Source organism: Equus quagga, chromosome 15 (genome assembly GCF_021613505.1).
Source record: "Equus quagga isolate Etosha38 chromosome 15, UCLA_HA_Equagga_1.0, whole genome shotgun sequence".
NCBI lineage: Eukaryota > Metazoa > Chordata > Mammalia > Perissodactyla > Equidae > Equus > Equus quagga.
Window position 1 is genome coordinate 78,398,495 of NC_060281.1, and position 14,453 is coordinate 78,412,947.

Here is a 14,453-nt window from a genome sequence, read left to right on the forward strand (position 1 = left end):
AAGAGACTAGAGGCAAATTGATGAAGTTCATCTTATTGAACTTGCTGTGAAAGTCACATCTGAGGTGAGGCATCTCCACAAGATGTTCGGATGTAATTTGATTAGAAGAATTATGCCCTGTGCCAAATAAACCAATAATACATTCTTAGCTTTAAGAATTAGAACATGGAATTATAGAGCAACTTAATTACAACTTAAATTTGTTTTAAATGAGATATCATATTTTCATAATTTTGTTTCATTTTAAAGATAAAATCCCAATCAAACCCTTTTCCCCACTATTTTTATCAGGCAGGATTTTATTCATCTGTAATTAGCATAAACCTGACTATAGTGATCTAATTTTTTTTTTAATAACGTGAAGTTCAGGGAAGGTGGGTTTCTAACTCTTGTGCACTGACTCAATCATTCCAGAATGATGCCTCTGTAATTCTCTTGTATTTTCCCTCAAGGTTGCAAGATGGCTGTTGCTGTTCCAGCTTTCTCATCTGTGCTTAATTCAAGAAGTGAGTGGGGAGAAAGCTGTGCTAGTCTTGTCTGACTCTTTAGAAATCAGAAAATGAAAACCTTCCCCAGAAGCCTCATTGAAGATGTCTGTATATATATTTCATAGGTCATAACTCTCCTGGCTTCAAGGGAGTCTGGAAATTGAAGATTTGGCTTTCCAGCCTTTAAGTAGTGAGAGGTGGCAAGGGCTAAAGGTATCATGAATGACCGGCGTCTACCACAATGTTTCATGTGGCCTTTAATAAAAACTGGTATTAACTTTTGATGATGGTAAGACTCGCCTGTACCTGGAAATTTATCTTCAAGGCCTGGGAAGCTCCCAGAGATCAGACCTTGGCACATCTTTAGCAGGATCTGAAAGTGAAATGGAAACTGCTTTGGGCAATGTCAACTTGACATGATTCTGGCTTTTAGAAATGGCAACAACTGCAGTGTGCAAGCAGTTTACTTTCCATGTGTATTATCTCATTTGATTCTTACAACAACTCCCAGGAGGTACATAAAGGAGGCATTGTTATAGTTGGCATATCACACATGGGGAAACTGAGGGTCAGAGAGATTAAGCATCCTGTCTAAGGTTACCCAGCTGGAAAGTGGTAAAGTTGGGACTTGAATCTTGGTTTGTCTGACTCTAGATTTCTTGCTCTTTCCATTATGCTGTAATGTGTAATGGATATCAGCAGTTTTCAAAACATGTCCCTTGGAAATAGAGTTAAGGCATTCCAAAAAAATGTGGGGGATAACATGTTCAAATAAAGGCTTCTCTGATATTACACTGTCATTCCCCAAGAGAGGGTTAGGATCTGCATGCTTCCCACAATTATTTGACTGTAGACCTTTTCAAATACAGCATCCAATAGGACTCTACATTCATTTGTTCATCTCACAGAAATTGTTGAGCTCCAACCATGTTGCAGGCATTTTTCCAGCTCTTAGGAAACGTCGTTGATCAAGATAGACCTGGTCCTTGTCCTCAAAGAGCCAGCAGTCCAGCTTACAGATGACTTCTCCAAATGCTCTTTGAGGAAAACTCTGATACTTAGGTGGGCTCACCTGTTCCTAGAGAGGATGCATCCCGAGGGTAGTGATGACCAGACTCTAGTCCTGGCCTTGCACGGTAGCCTTAGCCCAGCTTGATTTGCTACCTGAAGTCTGCCTGTTGGCTTTCCAAGTATAAGAGGGGACATTCTCTCCTCTTCCTGCCCCACATGGAAGGAGAGATAGGTGAGTCAACAGAGGCAGAATGTTCTAGAAAGAAGAGAAATAGGAAGGGAAGAATGGTTGACCAGATGTTCTGGTGATACTTCTGTCTCACAGGCTTAGAACCTATGAAGGCAGGTGCCCCAAGATCCTCGACTCTCCTCGTGGGATTGGCTGTTCTCCCCTCTACTCGTTGCTCTGGTCCCTCCCCTACGGCTTCCCTTCACCTCTCTTTTTGCTTTGAGTTGCTTATTTTCCCTGATGACAGCTGGCCTCTCTGTTTTCAATCCATTTCTAGAGTGAACAACTGGCTATAAAATATTAAATCCTAGTAAATATTAATGCCCCATCAATGTCACATTAATTCAGCCCTGTGAATTGAGAAGTCAGGATTGGGTTGATGAGTGGGGCTATCTCATTTACCCATTACTACCACTGCCGTCATCCCCACCACCCTTCCTGCTACCACTGCCACAAATTGCTGCCACCAGCAACTTTATAAGATCTTCTAGTGATTGAGAAACCATCCATTTGGGAGCCTCAGGGACTTTTCATTCTATTTATTCTCTTTGCCAACTAGTTTCTAGGGCTCAAAAGGTGGATTGGCCCTGTAGGGCCATTAAATTTTAAAGATCTGTTGCTGAAAGAGGCGTCTTGAGATCCCAAGGCAAATTCTAATCTGGATGGTGAAAGATGTGTCACTTCTCTCTCCATCCTTATCATTTTATTTTTCATCATTGTCCTTATGGTCAATACAGTTCTTCATAATAATAGTGTGACGAATGGGTAAACCTAAAAAATATTTTCCACAATGTTGAGAGAAATTGCTACACTTCCAGCTGCTTTTATTTCTAGAGGTAGAGGCTTTGCTTGAGTGGCTTATGTAGATGCAAAGCAAGTATGTACCCACTGTTCCAGGGGAAGAACATAGCATGTGTGTTTTGGGATAGATAAAGGCTTTTTCTCTACATATTCCTTTTATATGCACCTTGATGATTTATGGGAAAGAGTTGGACAAATTTGCATAGGAACCTCAAAGATTCTTGGGAGAAAAAGAGATTGAGGTTCCATCCCCTACCTTTTGGAGTTTAATATTCTTAGAATATCTTTGAGGGACTAGGGAAAAATGGACTAAAGTTAGCTGATTGGGCTCTTGGGACTCTGAGGGGAACTCTTGATGGGCGTGGGGTGGGGAGGAAGCTGGAATGATGACTTGGTTCTACATCAGGGCCCAGGGCTTCTTAGGAAATGTCGTAGTGTATGGATGATGTTGACATGACTTCTGACCCAGCTGTCTCGGCACTCTGGGTATTCTGCAGGACTTATCTCTGTGTGTTGTTGTATGTGTGTGTTAAGAGCAATTTTGCGATTAATATCCTTCAACATGTATCTACCTATACAAAATATCCTCTAACATGTTTATCTATGTGTCCAAGTGTTTCCTTATGATGTAACTCTAGAGATGGGCATACGAGGTCAAAGGATGTGTCAGTCAGCATAGGTAGGATATACTGCAGTAACAAACAACCCTAAAATTCTTAAAACAACAAAGGCTTATTTCCCACCTGTTGTACATACCCAGCTGGGATCTATATATCTCACTGTGGGATCAAGGCTGATGGAACTGCCACCATTTCAAACATTGATAGTCACCATGGAAGAAGGAAAGAGTTCTCTGGGTGTTACATTGACAATTTGATGCCCTGGCCTAGGAGTGGTACTCATCACTTCCTCTTACAACTCATTAGCCAGAACCAGGCACCTGGATAATAATTAGGGGGATAATAATTAAGAGGCCATGAAGTTCAGTTCTACCATGTGTCTGGAAGGTGGAGAGCCAGAAACGTTGGGAACAGTATTAGTGGGGTCAACATTTTTAAGGCTTCTGGGGTGTATTGCCAGATTATCTTCCAGAATGGCTGTGCTGGTTTACCCACTCACCTGTTAAACTGACCAGGACTTGTTTTAATAACTCTGCCATACTTCACTGCATGGGTGTACCATAAGTTATTCCATCAATCCCCTGCCAGTGGGTACTTCTAATTTTTTCTGTTACAGCGATGTTGTTGTACACACATATATTTGTCCCCTTATTTCTTTAGGATAAATGAGTAGAAATCAGGTTGCTGAATCAAAGTATATGAATACTCTTAAGGTTTTTGATACATGCTATTATATTGCCCTCTAAAATGTTGTACCTATTTATACTCCTACCATCAGAATAGAAGAGTGCCTGTTTCATTGATTTGGAAAGAGTGAAAGTAGCGGTTGTGGCTGTCTTCCAAGTTCCTTAATTCCAGTCTCCAAGTCCGAATGCTCCTGACCTTGGGTGGCTAGAGGTTGAGTTCAGACACTTGGATTTGCATCAGGTGAGGAATAAAAAGTAGAGAGAATTTATCTGCAAAGGCCATTCCAGGCTGGGCAGGCATTGAGTGTTCAAACTTGCTTTTCTCTTAATTTAGAGTGTCTGACTGCCAGGTTTACCTTGAATCCATTGACTCAACTCAGCCAAGCTAATGGATGAAGCTCACCAGATGACAGAAAAACTAATGGGGCACTTGTTTGACGTGCTCCTTCAGCGGACTGCTCAGTTTTCTTTGTGGTAGTGGCCAAGTCAGCCCCACCCTGCTGATCTCAGTGTAAAAGGAGAGGGCAGCCGGCAAACTGAAGCTATTAATAGAGTGACTGGGGAAGGACAGATGAAGGAGAGAGTGACAGCAAGGACTTGGAGATGCGTTTTCTGACAATGGATATATAACTTTCGGGAAAGCTACATCCATTGAAAGGGATCAGGGTTTTGTGGCTTGAGACAATAGTGAGAATAGAGTGTGTGGGGAGAAGGGAGGCACACAGCTCTGCCTTAAAGATTCATGAGACATTTGGGAGAAGACGAATTCTCCGATTATGATGTCATTATTTGTTTCTCTCTCACATTCTTTCTGTTTCCACAATAATGATGTTTACTAAGGAGGGAAGAGAAAGCATGGAAAATTTTAAGTAGCAGTACTATAAAACATTCTTTCCAAGCTTTAGTAGGGTCATGCATGTGCTTGAGTGTGTGCAAAAATAGGCACACATACGTGCACACACATGCTTTGTACCTCTCTCTAGCCCTTTGTTAATTAGAATGTGTTGGCTGCGTAGAATAAACCTGACTCATAGTGACTTGAATAATAGGGACATTCATTATTGGTAGGGAGACCATATAATCTATCATTTAAACCAGGAAACTTGTGTTCAGGACAAATGCTAATCTAACAGTACACTGGCACAAATGTGAACTGGTACATTTCTGAGAAAACCAGGACTGTTATGGCCTGAATGTGTCCTGACAACAACCATATGTTGAAATCTAATCCTCAATGTGATGGTATTTGGAGGTGGGGCTTTTGGGAGGTAATTAAGTCATGAGGGTGGGGCCCTCATGAATGGAATTAGTGCCCTTATAAGAAGAGGCCAGAGAGCTAGCCAGCCCTCTCTTTCTTCCACGTGAGGATACAAGGAGAAGTTGACCTTCTGCAACCTGAAAGAGGGTCCTCACCAGAACCTGACCATGCTGGCACTCTGATTTCAGACTTCCAGCCTCCAGAACTGTGAGAAATAAAATTTTATTGTTTAAGCCACTCAGTCTTTGGCAATTTGTTATATCAGCCCGAGCTGAGTAAGACAAAGATGTGTGATCACCAGATTTATCCTACCTATCAAGATATCTCCAGGCAGGGCAGCTCTAGAGTTAATTCCAAAGATCAAAGACATTGAGGCTCTCAAAGCCTCAGTGGCTAGCTTTAGTCCTTATACTTTTCCCTTTGAGCTCAGAGATGGCTACAATAGCTCCAAGCATTAAGATACCAAGATCATCAAAGGCATCAACTTTGTAAGAGCAGGGATTGCATTTCCCAAGCCCCCGGCAGACTTCCTTTCATATCCATTGGTCAGAATTGCATCACATGTCTGTGCTTCAACCAATCACTGGCAAAGGCAATAGCATTGCTATGATTGGTTTTGACCAGTCAAGAATCACCCCTCCGTTGGGACTAAGGGGGGTACAGCCCCATCTCAAGCACTTGCTTGTTAGAACAGTGACTAAAATCGGAGTTCTATTGGGAAGGAGGAGAGGGTTAATGGTTGTTGGGGAGCCAGTCAAGAGGGCTACACTAGCCCACTCTGGCCAGATCTCCCATCTGGGATTAGCTGAGAGGCAGACATAGATAATCGATGGAATGCATAAGGTCCCACAGTATCTGTGCATATGATTTAATGTTACAAAGAACCCTCCTACCCTTTGTCTCCCTAGATCCCTACAACAACCCTGTGACATTGGCAGAACAGGTATTAGGGTCCACATTTCTCAGCAGCATTCGGGGTCCAGAGGCTGAGGTGTCAATGACTGCATCCAGTGGGGAGGAAAATGGGCTCTGAGTAGTTAGTAACTTGATATTGATCCCATAGCTACTAAATGTCCAAGAAAAGATTAGAACTCCATTCTTTCTGACACCAGTGTCCTTTATCATGCTATACTATACTAATCTCAGAAGTCAAAACCTTTTTCTTTGGTGGGAAGTGAAGGGTCTAGGAAGTAAAGGGCAAACATCACTTATAATTGGACTGAGAAGATGAGGTTGGTCGGGGTTGTGAGCCACACTCGGAACTCTGTATTTTCCCCTCTCCTATGTAACACAGGATATTGGAATATAATTATCAGAGAATGATGTTAGAGAGACAACTCAAATCTATTTTAATTAATTTTTTAAAGGATTGAAGAAAGGCATAAGAAGGAAGAAAGGGAGAAAATCATTGTCAGCCTTTGGCATCTTTTTAAACTGTTGTTAATAATTTTTAACCACCACTGGGTTCCTTTTACCACATTTCATTATCAATTTCCATACATTAGAGTGTGCCAACCTACCTTGTTGAGAACTGGTGCTCTGCAAGTCCCCAGAGGGTGGAGTAGAAGGAAGGGAGTGAGGAGAAGTAGGAAAACCTCAATTCCCTCAAAAATACTTTATCTTGGATGGTACCACATGTGTGGGGGACTTGCAGGCAACCGCCACCCACCATCTCTCTCTTCTTTCATGCCCCATGTCCTCCTCCTTTCTCTTCTTCCAATTAAGCCTATTCGGGACCCATTTCTAACAAGGGGCTGTGTGCGAGCGCTTCCTGACGATTTCATTTTCAACATGTCATGAGTCAGGAGGCAGCTGGGAGCAGAGCAGCTCAGATATGAGCAGTCCTGGCTAATTAGGTTCCCGGCTTCCTTCTTCCTCTACCCAACACCCTACCAGTCTGCCACCCTGTCATGCCCTCTGTTGGATTTCATTCCGCTGGTTGTCTTGGTTAATTTGCAGATCTCACACAGAACTATACCATCTTCTACATTTATTAAAGGTTTCTCTGCGGGGGCCGATAATATCAGAAATAATTAGCAAATTCTTCATCCCCTGGGGCTGTCTCCTCCATGAGTGACCTCGTAGTGGTCAGAGAGGGTGGACACTGCCAAAGGGACATTTGTCAATGTGTGGGGGCATTTTGGCTGACAAAATGACTGGAGGAGGGGCGTTAGCATCTACCTGAGAGGGCCAAAAATGCAAAACTTCTTGCAAAGTCCGTCCTGCACAATGAAGAATTGTTCTGCCCAATATGCCAATAGAGGCCCACTGAAAAACACTGGAAAATGCAGAGAGTGGGAGGGATCTTCAGCTTCAATTGCTTCCCTTTCAGAGGCTTCCAATCTAGGTTTGGAGGTGGGAGAAAGAGGCTTCTACTCTTTGTCTGTAGGCGTTTGGGGCACTTCTGGCTCATTCTGTTTCTGTTTCATCTCTGGGCCTCCAGGACCCCACATGATGCCAGGCACCTAGTAGATGCTCAGTCGTTTAGCATTGATTTGAGTTGTTCGTGTCGTTTTGTAACCACAGAATGGTACATGGCTTCAAGGACATTTTAATTGAATGTCTACTGTATCATCAGGGTCCAGTGAGGAAGACAGAAACCACACTAGGTATTTTAACAGAGAGAGTTTAATATAGGGAATTAGATAGACAGCTTGTGGAGCATAGAAAAGTGAAAGCAGAACAAAGAGATAGCCCAGATGTAACAACTGGAGGAGGTAGCTACTGCCCCTGGAGCTGGAGGGACAAAGGGAAAAGCATGCATTCGTCAAGGCCTAGAAGCTGGGAGGAGGGGCTCATGGATCTGGGGCTTAGACCTCTGATAAGCCCTTTCCCTGAACTCAACCTTGATTTCCTCCAGCACCTAGTTCTCTATCAACTCCTGCTGCCTCCTGGGTTGCTGTCTTCTATGACACGGTCATTGTGTGGATAAATAACTTTGTGTGTTACTCACTACTCCTCCCAACTCGCCTTCTCTTTGCTGAACTCAGAGTAGTTACTCAAGAGATGATTGATTTAATCTCACTTGTAATAAAAATTGCAAATTAAACTATCCTTGAAACATAATTTCTCATCTCTCAAATTGAAAGGTATGTAAAAAATGATAGTACCCAGTGAGAGTGCCAATGTGAAGAAGTAGGCATTGTGGGAGGGCGAATGCACACAAGCTTTATAGAAAGGGATTAAATAAAATGCATCAACAGCCGTATACATGTGCATAGCCCCCAACACTACAATTTCACTTCTAGGAATCTATCCTGAGGAAATAATCACAAATGTGCTCAAAGATATAGCTATGAAGATGTTCATGGCAGCATTTTTTTATAATACTGAGCTAGCTAAGTGTTTAACAATCAGGACTGGGTAAACAAAATGTGGCATACACTTACAATGGCTTTTGTTGGAACCTTCAAAATGATGTCATGGAAGAACATTTAATGTTGGGAGAATATATTTATGATATGTTTTTAAGTTAAATGAGAAAATTTTAAAACAGCAAGATCATAATGTAAAAAGTTACCTATTAAAAAAGTATATGATATGTATATATGTATGATATATGTATGTGTATATGAGAAATGTGTATATGATAGCATATGATATGCATATGTATAGGATATGTATATATATGCACATGATATGCATATACTTACGATAGCATATGATATATATATGATATATGTATATTATACATATATGTGTAGCACCTGGGAAGTAAATGCTGGAATAGTGAGGGTAAATATTTCTTAATGATGAGATTAAGAGTGGCTTTTCTTTTGTGTGTTTTGCTAATTTGCATTTCTTTCAGTTTCACACCATGTACACGTGTTGACTAAAAAGGCATAAAACAATATAAGTTATTATTTCAATGGAATATGTGTTTGATAAAATGAAGCAAACCAGCCAATCACATCATTGCTGCACTCGGGGTCACACTGCCTGGGTTCGGTTTGGTGTAGGATTCTGCCCTTGTTTCATTCATGAAGATTAATTCAGCACCCATGGGAGGTGGACGGCCATCATCCACAGTCAATCAAGCAATAGCAGAGCCCTGCTTTATACATGAGGGATGGTTGAAGGGTTGGCGAGAGTGCCCACCTCGTAGTCTGTTGTGAGATTAAATAAGATGATGTAGGTTAAGCAGTGAGGCCAGGTCTGGCACAGAGTAGGTTTTCAGAAAATGTGAGGCCCCTTGTCCTCCCCTCACAGTGACTCGTGTCTGAGTCCCTGTCCTGGTCTGGGTACATCCTCATCTACTTTGTGTCCTTTAAATCAGCCATCCTTGAAGCTCGTGAATGACCCCTCTTGGATGTCCCTGTATTGCTGGGAATCTGGGGAGCACAGAACTGTCTGAATCTTTGAGACACTCTGCGGTCTTCACCCTGTATCTCTCAGTTGTGTAGTTGATGGGAACTGAAAACCCTTGATAATTTACCAAGAACCTGCTCTGCGAGGACCTGTGTGGGGTCCTGGGGTACAAACACAGGCCCTGCTCTCTGGGAACTAAGAGTCTTCACCTTGGTACCTCTGAGGTTTTAAGATCTTGAGGGAAAGAGGGGGTCAGGTTTGCTCCCTGCTCCCTTCCCAGTTTCTGGAACAGAGCCTAGCACATAGTAGGGGCTCACAAATATTTTTAATAAAACAACGGGGGCCAAAGAAGGAGGAAGGGGAAAAGGATAAAAGCTAAAAAGCATCAGTAAGGTGGATCTTCCAAATCCTACTTCAACAGAAGGTGCCTGGCCAGGATCCACAGCTGAGCATTTTCTGTGGCACGCTTCCTCATGCGTGGCCTAGCTCCCAGTGGACAGTCTCAAACTCCGGCCAGTTCTGTACTCAGACTGGTTTCTCCACCATTTGGCTCGACAGAAAAACCAATCAAGACTAGTTTCTGCCCCCAGAGAAGAGGCTAGCGATCCCCCAGAAACTCAGACAGAACTAAGCCCAAATTCTCATCCCCCGACTTGTCAGTTTTGCTTCTCCGGAGAAGCCATTGAGTTTCTAGAGCCTTGTTCCCTTGCACAAAAGGGAGGACTCTACCTTCCTCAACGGGGCTGCCGCGAGGTTGAATGTGATAACATGGACGTGGGGAAGCCTGACGCTTCCGCCTTTGTGGGGTTCTTTGGTCCCTGAAACATTCGAGTTCACCTGTCATCCTAGACTCAGATCAGGCCTTAGCCTCCACTGCCCAAAGGGAAAAATGGACTTCAGTGACATACGTAGCTTTGGAAGTCCAAACACTGAGGTCTTGGCAGGAACAAGCGTTTAGAAGATTTCCTTTGGAGCCGTTTATCCCCCAAACTCCCTAAACTCCAGAAGGTGGAAGGGAGGAGAGCTAAACACTTAAATGCAGGTAGGCCTCTGAACAGTGCCTCTCTCGGAGCAAAGCTCTGGAGGGGTGTGGGGAGCAGGACCCCGCTTTTAGTTTTGCATTCCATAGGTGTCTCATTGCCCTGGTAAAGCCCGGCAATGTCTGGGTTCAAATCCAGCCCCATCTTTTCATGGCCGTGTGACCTTACTCAGGGGACTTAAGCTTTTGGACCTCAGTTTCTACCTCTGTGATGGGAGATAATAATGGATCTTACCTTGTAGAGCTGTTGGCAGGAGTAAGTGAACATCCTGTGAAGCTGAGAATGGTGCCTGAGAAAGGCTAATGTGGTGAGAAAGAAAGAAAGGACGGAAGGAAGGAAGGAAGGGCGGGAGGGAGGGAGGGAGAGAGAAAGAGAGAAAGAAAGAAAGAAAGAAAGAAAGAAAGAAAAGACAGAAAGAAAAGAAAGAAAGAAAGCCAAGGAAGATGGCAGGCCTCTTGGAGATGTCCCCAATGCCCTCATGGCATTGTAGTGTACTAGCTGGAGAGACCATAGCAATGGTGGGTGGTATTACAAGACATGTGAAGTCCAGGGGGTGTCTTTCCAGTGTCCCTGGAGTGTCATGGGTCCTAGCCCCCAAGTGGGACTTGGAGATTAGGAAGGAGGAGGGAGAGAGTGAAACGGCAGCTCTGCAAGGCTTCTCCTGGCCCGGAAGCCAGTACCACAGCAAAGGGTGTGAGAAACAGATGAGGTGTGTCCCGTCCCAGGAGTCAGCCAATGTGGAAGGTGACCCTGGCATGGGTTACATCTCAGTGGATGCCCAGTAGAGGACATGGACAGATGAAATACAGACCTGGCCACCCCTGCCCACTGATGGCATGGGGACATTTGTACACCCCCTGGAGCTTGGCATCTTTCCCACTGAGAGGAAAGGAGAGAAAAATCCAAAACCTGACTTGCCCTGAAATCAAAGAGAAAAATAGAAATCACTAAAATGATTGGGTTCTTCTGGAAGTGACAAGATTAAATGTTCTGCTTCAGAGAGTTTGGGGGGCTCAAGATAGAATTTAAGTTCAGTGGGAGAACACACACACACACACACACACACACACAGAAGCTAACGTGTTTTCACTCCTGAGAAGGTGCTGGGAAATTGGTAATCACTGCATTTGCAAAGGGCTTGGCACATGGTAAGTGCTCCACAAATGCAAAATAAATACTTAAATAATCATTAAAAAAACCTACATCTGCTCATGGCAACGGCCAGTGTTTCCAGTTGTTGGAAGGGATGGGAGCTGAGAATTAGCCAGGCTCGGGCCTCTCCCTCCTTCCTCCTGACTAGTCCCCTTGTTGGGCGACACCTTCTCCCTGCCAAGTCTGGAAAGCAGGGCACAGACAGGGCAGTAGACTGTGAGTGCATGCCATCTCATAAATACTTCCAGTGGAAAGAGAGATTTATGGCGTTATAAATGCCAGCGGCAGGCCCAGTTCGTGTTAACAGTCTTATTAGCTGCATTGCTGTAAAATCCGGATCACCACACTGTTTAACAGCTGCATTTCTGCTCCACAGCGTTAATTCAATAAATTGAGGCCCCTTGACATAAATCTTACAGCCCCTGCAACCTGATTAGGAAATCCCTCCTGATGGGTTAGGGATGGACAGATGGAGCGAGGCCAATGAGCTTCTAGCAGGAATGGTGAACCTCATGACACAGCGTCTGCTGAGGTTGTCACTGTTGGTCATTTCCTGTCCATAACCCCAATGGGCTGGATCTTGACCTTGAATGTGGAGAGGCTGAGAGGGATTGCTGGAGACCCAGGGGAGGTGAATTCAGAGCCCCTGTTAGCCCCTGCAGTGCCTTTGTGCAAATTAGAAAAAAGCGCCCTCCCCAAGTGGCTGCAGCCCACGGGGGATGGCTTGCCAGGAGAATGGCCCCTTTGTATTGATTAGGAAAAGTCCAGAGGAGCTGCAGGTTGGATTTCAGCCCCCACATACACCCTTGGCTGGGAATCCTGTGCCCCAAAGAGTCCACACAACCAAACATGGCGGCCTGAGTGAACTTGTAAAATTCAACCACAACCAAAGAAACGAGAGCCTGTAACTGAAAGACCTAGAAATTACAAAGTTAAAAACAAAGCCAGAAAAATTTATTGTTAGATATGTATGTGAATAAACTAAAGTAAAAATCAATGGAATGATTAATCCAACATTTAGGATTGTAGTTACCTTTAAGAGAAAGGCAAGAGATGAGATGGGAAGAGCACGTGGGTGGATAAAATTATTGCTAATATTTAGGGTCTTGATTTGAGCAGTGAGTTCATGGTGTTAGTTATATTATTTAAAAAATAATACACAAAATAAAAGGGCTAATCATTAGCTAATAATGAGTCTGATTCTATGTAGCTGGGGAGACAGGTACAAAACACAGGACACGAGAAAGAAACTAGAGAGACTAGATCTGATATTGTCTCTGTTTTCCTTCCATCCCTCACTCCTAATAACAACCCACACATACTGAGCCCTGTGCTGGACACCTTACGTCCATCATCCCATTTAGTGCTCATAACCACCCTATGTGCTAGCAGAGTCCTGGGTCGAATCCTGACTCAACCACTTACAAACTGTGTGATCTTGGGCAAGTTACTGATCACTTTGTACTTTAGTTTCCTCAGCTGTGAAATCTGGTTAAATTGCAAAGCTCAGAACAAAACAAAATTAGGGTGAGTTTTGGGCATAAAAATAGGCAACAAGAATAGATGAATAAAATGTGGGTAGCTAATAGTAGCCACTTTGTAGGCTACGAGGATTAAATGAGATAATGGGTTTGGACCTGTGCTGGATATAGTAAGTATTCCATAAATGTTAGCTTTCAGAACATCATTACGCCCATTTTACAGATGAAGAAGGGAAATGATGTGTGGAAATGTTAAGCAACTTGCCCGGGGAAGGCTTCCTGGAATAGGCAACATCTACCTGACATCTACAGTTTAAATAGGAGTAGGCTGGAGGCCATGGAATATTGAACAGAGGAACAGCATGTGTGAAGGCTCAGAGGCAAAAGGGAACATGGAGCTTTCTGAGAATTAAAGGAAGTTCAGCAAGGAAAGGAGTGGGAGTAGCAAGAAGTGAGGCCAGGGAGGCAGGCAGGGCCTTGTAGACTAGTGCTTTATCCTGAGGACAGTGAGGAGCCGTTGAAGGAGTTTGAGTCTGGGAGTGACAGGGCCTAACTTAAGTTTTAAGAAGGTCCCTCTGGCTTCTCTAAGAAGAATATAGATTGCAGGAAGCCTGAATGGATGTTCTGAGATCAGTAAGAAGCCTGTGGAGTTGGCCAAGCAAGAGATGGCAGTGGTGACGATGGAGATGGAGGGGTATGGTGGATGGGGAAAACTTTCAGAAGGTCAATATCATGGTAGGACAGGGCCCGGGCATCCATCCAATGCCCCTGGGCTTGAACTAAAGGGGTTCCCTTCTCCCTTACAACCTGGTCCCATCAGTCTCCAGGTGCACTAAAACTTTTCTTCCTTTCCTTTCTATGGCAACCACCTACCCTCCCCACCCATGGCTGGGGGGTCTCAATAATCTACTAATTAGTCTCCCTGTCCTCTAGGTCTCCCCTTTCCAGTGCATGCTGGACTAGAGTAAGTATTCTACAACATAGCTTTACATAACGTCAGCTCTTTTTGGAAAACAGCAGAACCGTGCTGGGGCTTCCGATCCCAACAGGAGAAAATGAAAAAAGTCTTTCACGTGGCATTTCAGGTATTGCTTAGTGCAGTCTTCTAAAATTTATCCCCTTCTGTTGTTCAATAGGATCCCACCTGCCAGATATAAAAATGTTTGGTTGGGGAATTCTGGGATAACCACGATAACAGTGATGATCACATAGTGGTCCTTGCGTTTTGACCCAGTGAGGTAGACAAGGAGACGCACATCTCAGGTCCTCTTTTCAAGGGAGGGTTTGCTGTGGAAGTGTGGTCGGCAGATGGCTTCCGGTCGTCAGCTCCTTCAGCAGCTGCAGAGAGCTCCCTCACCCAAGGCCATGACCTTCCAGAG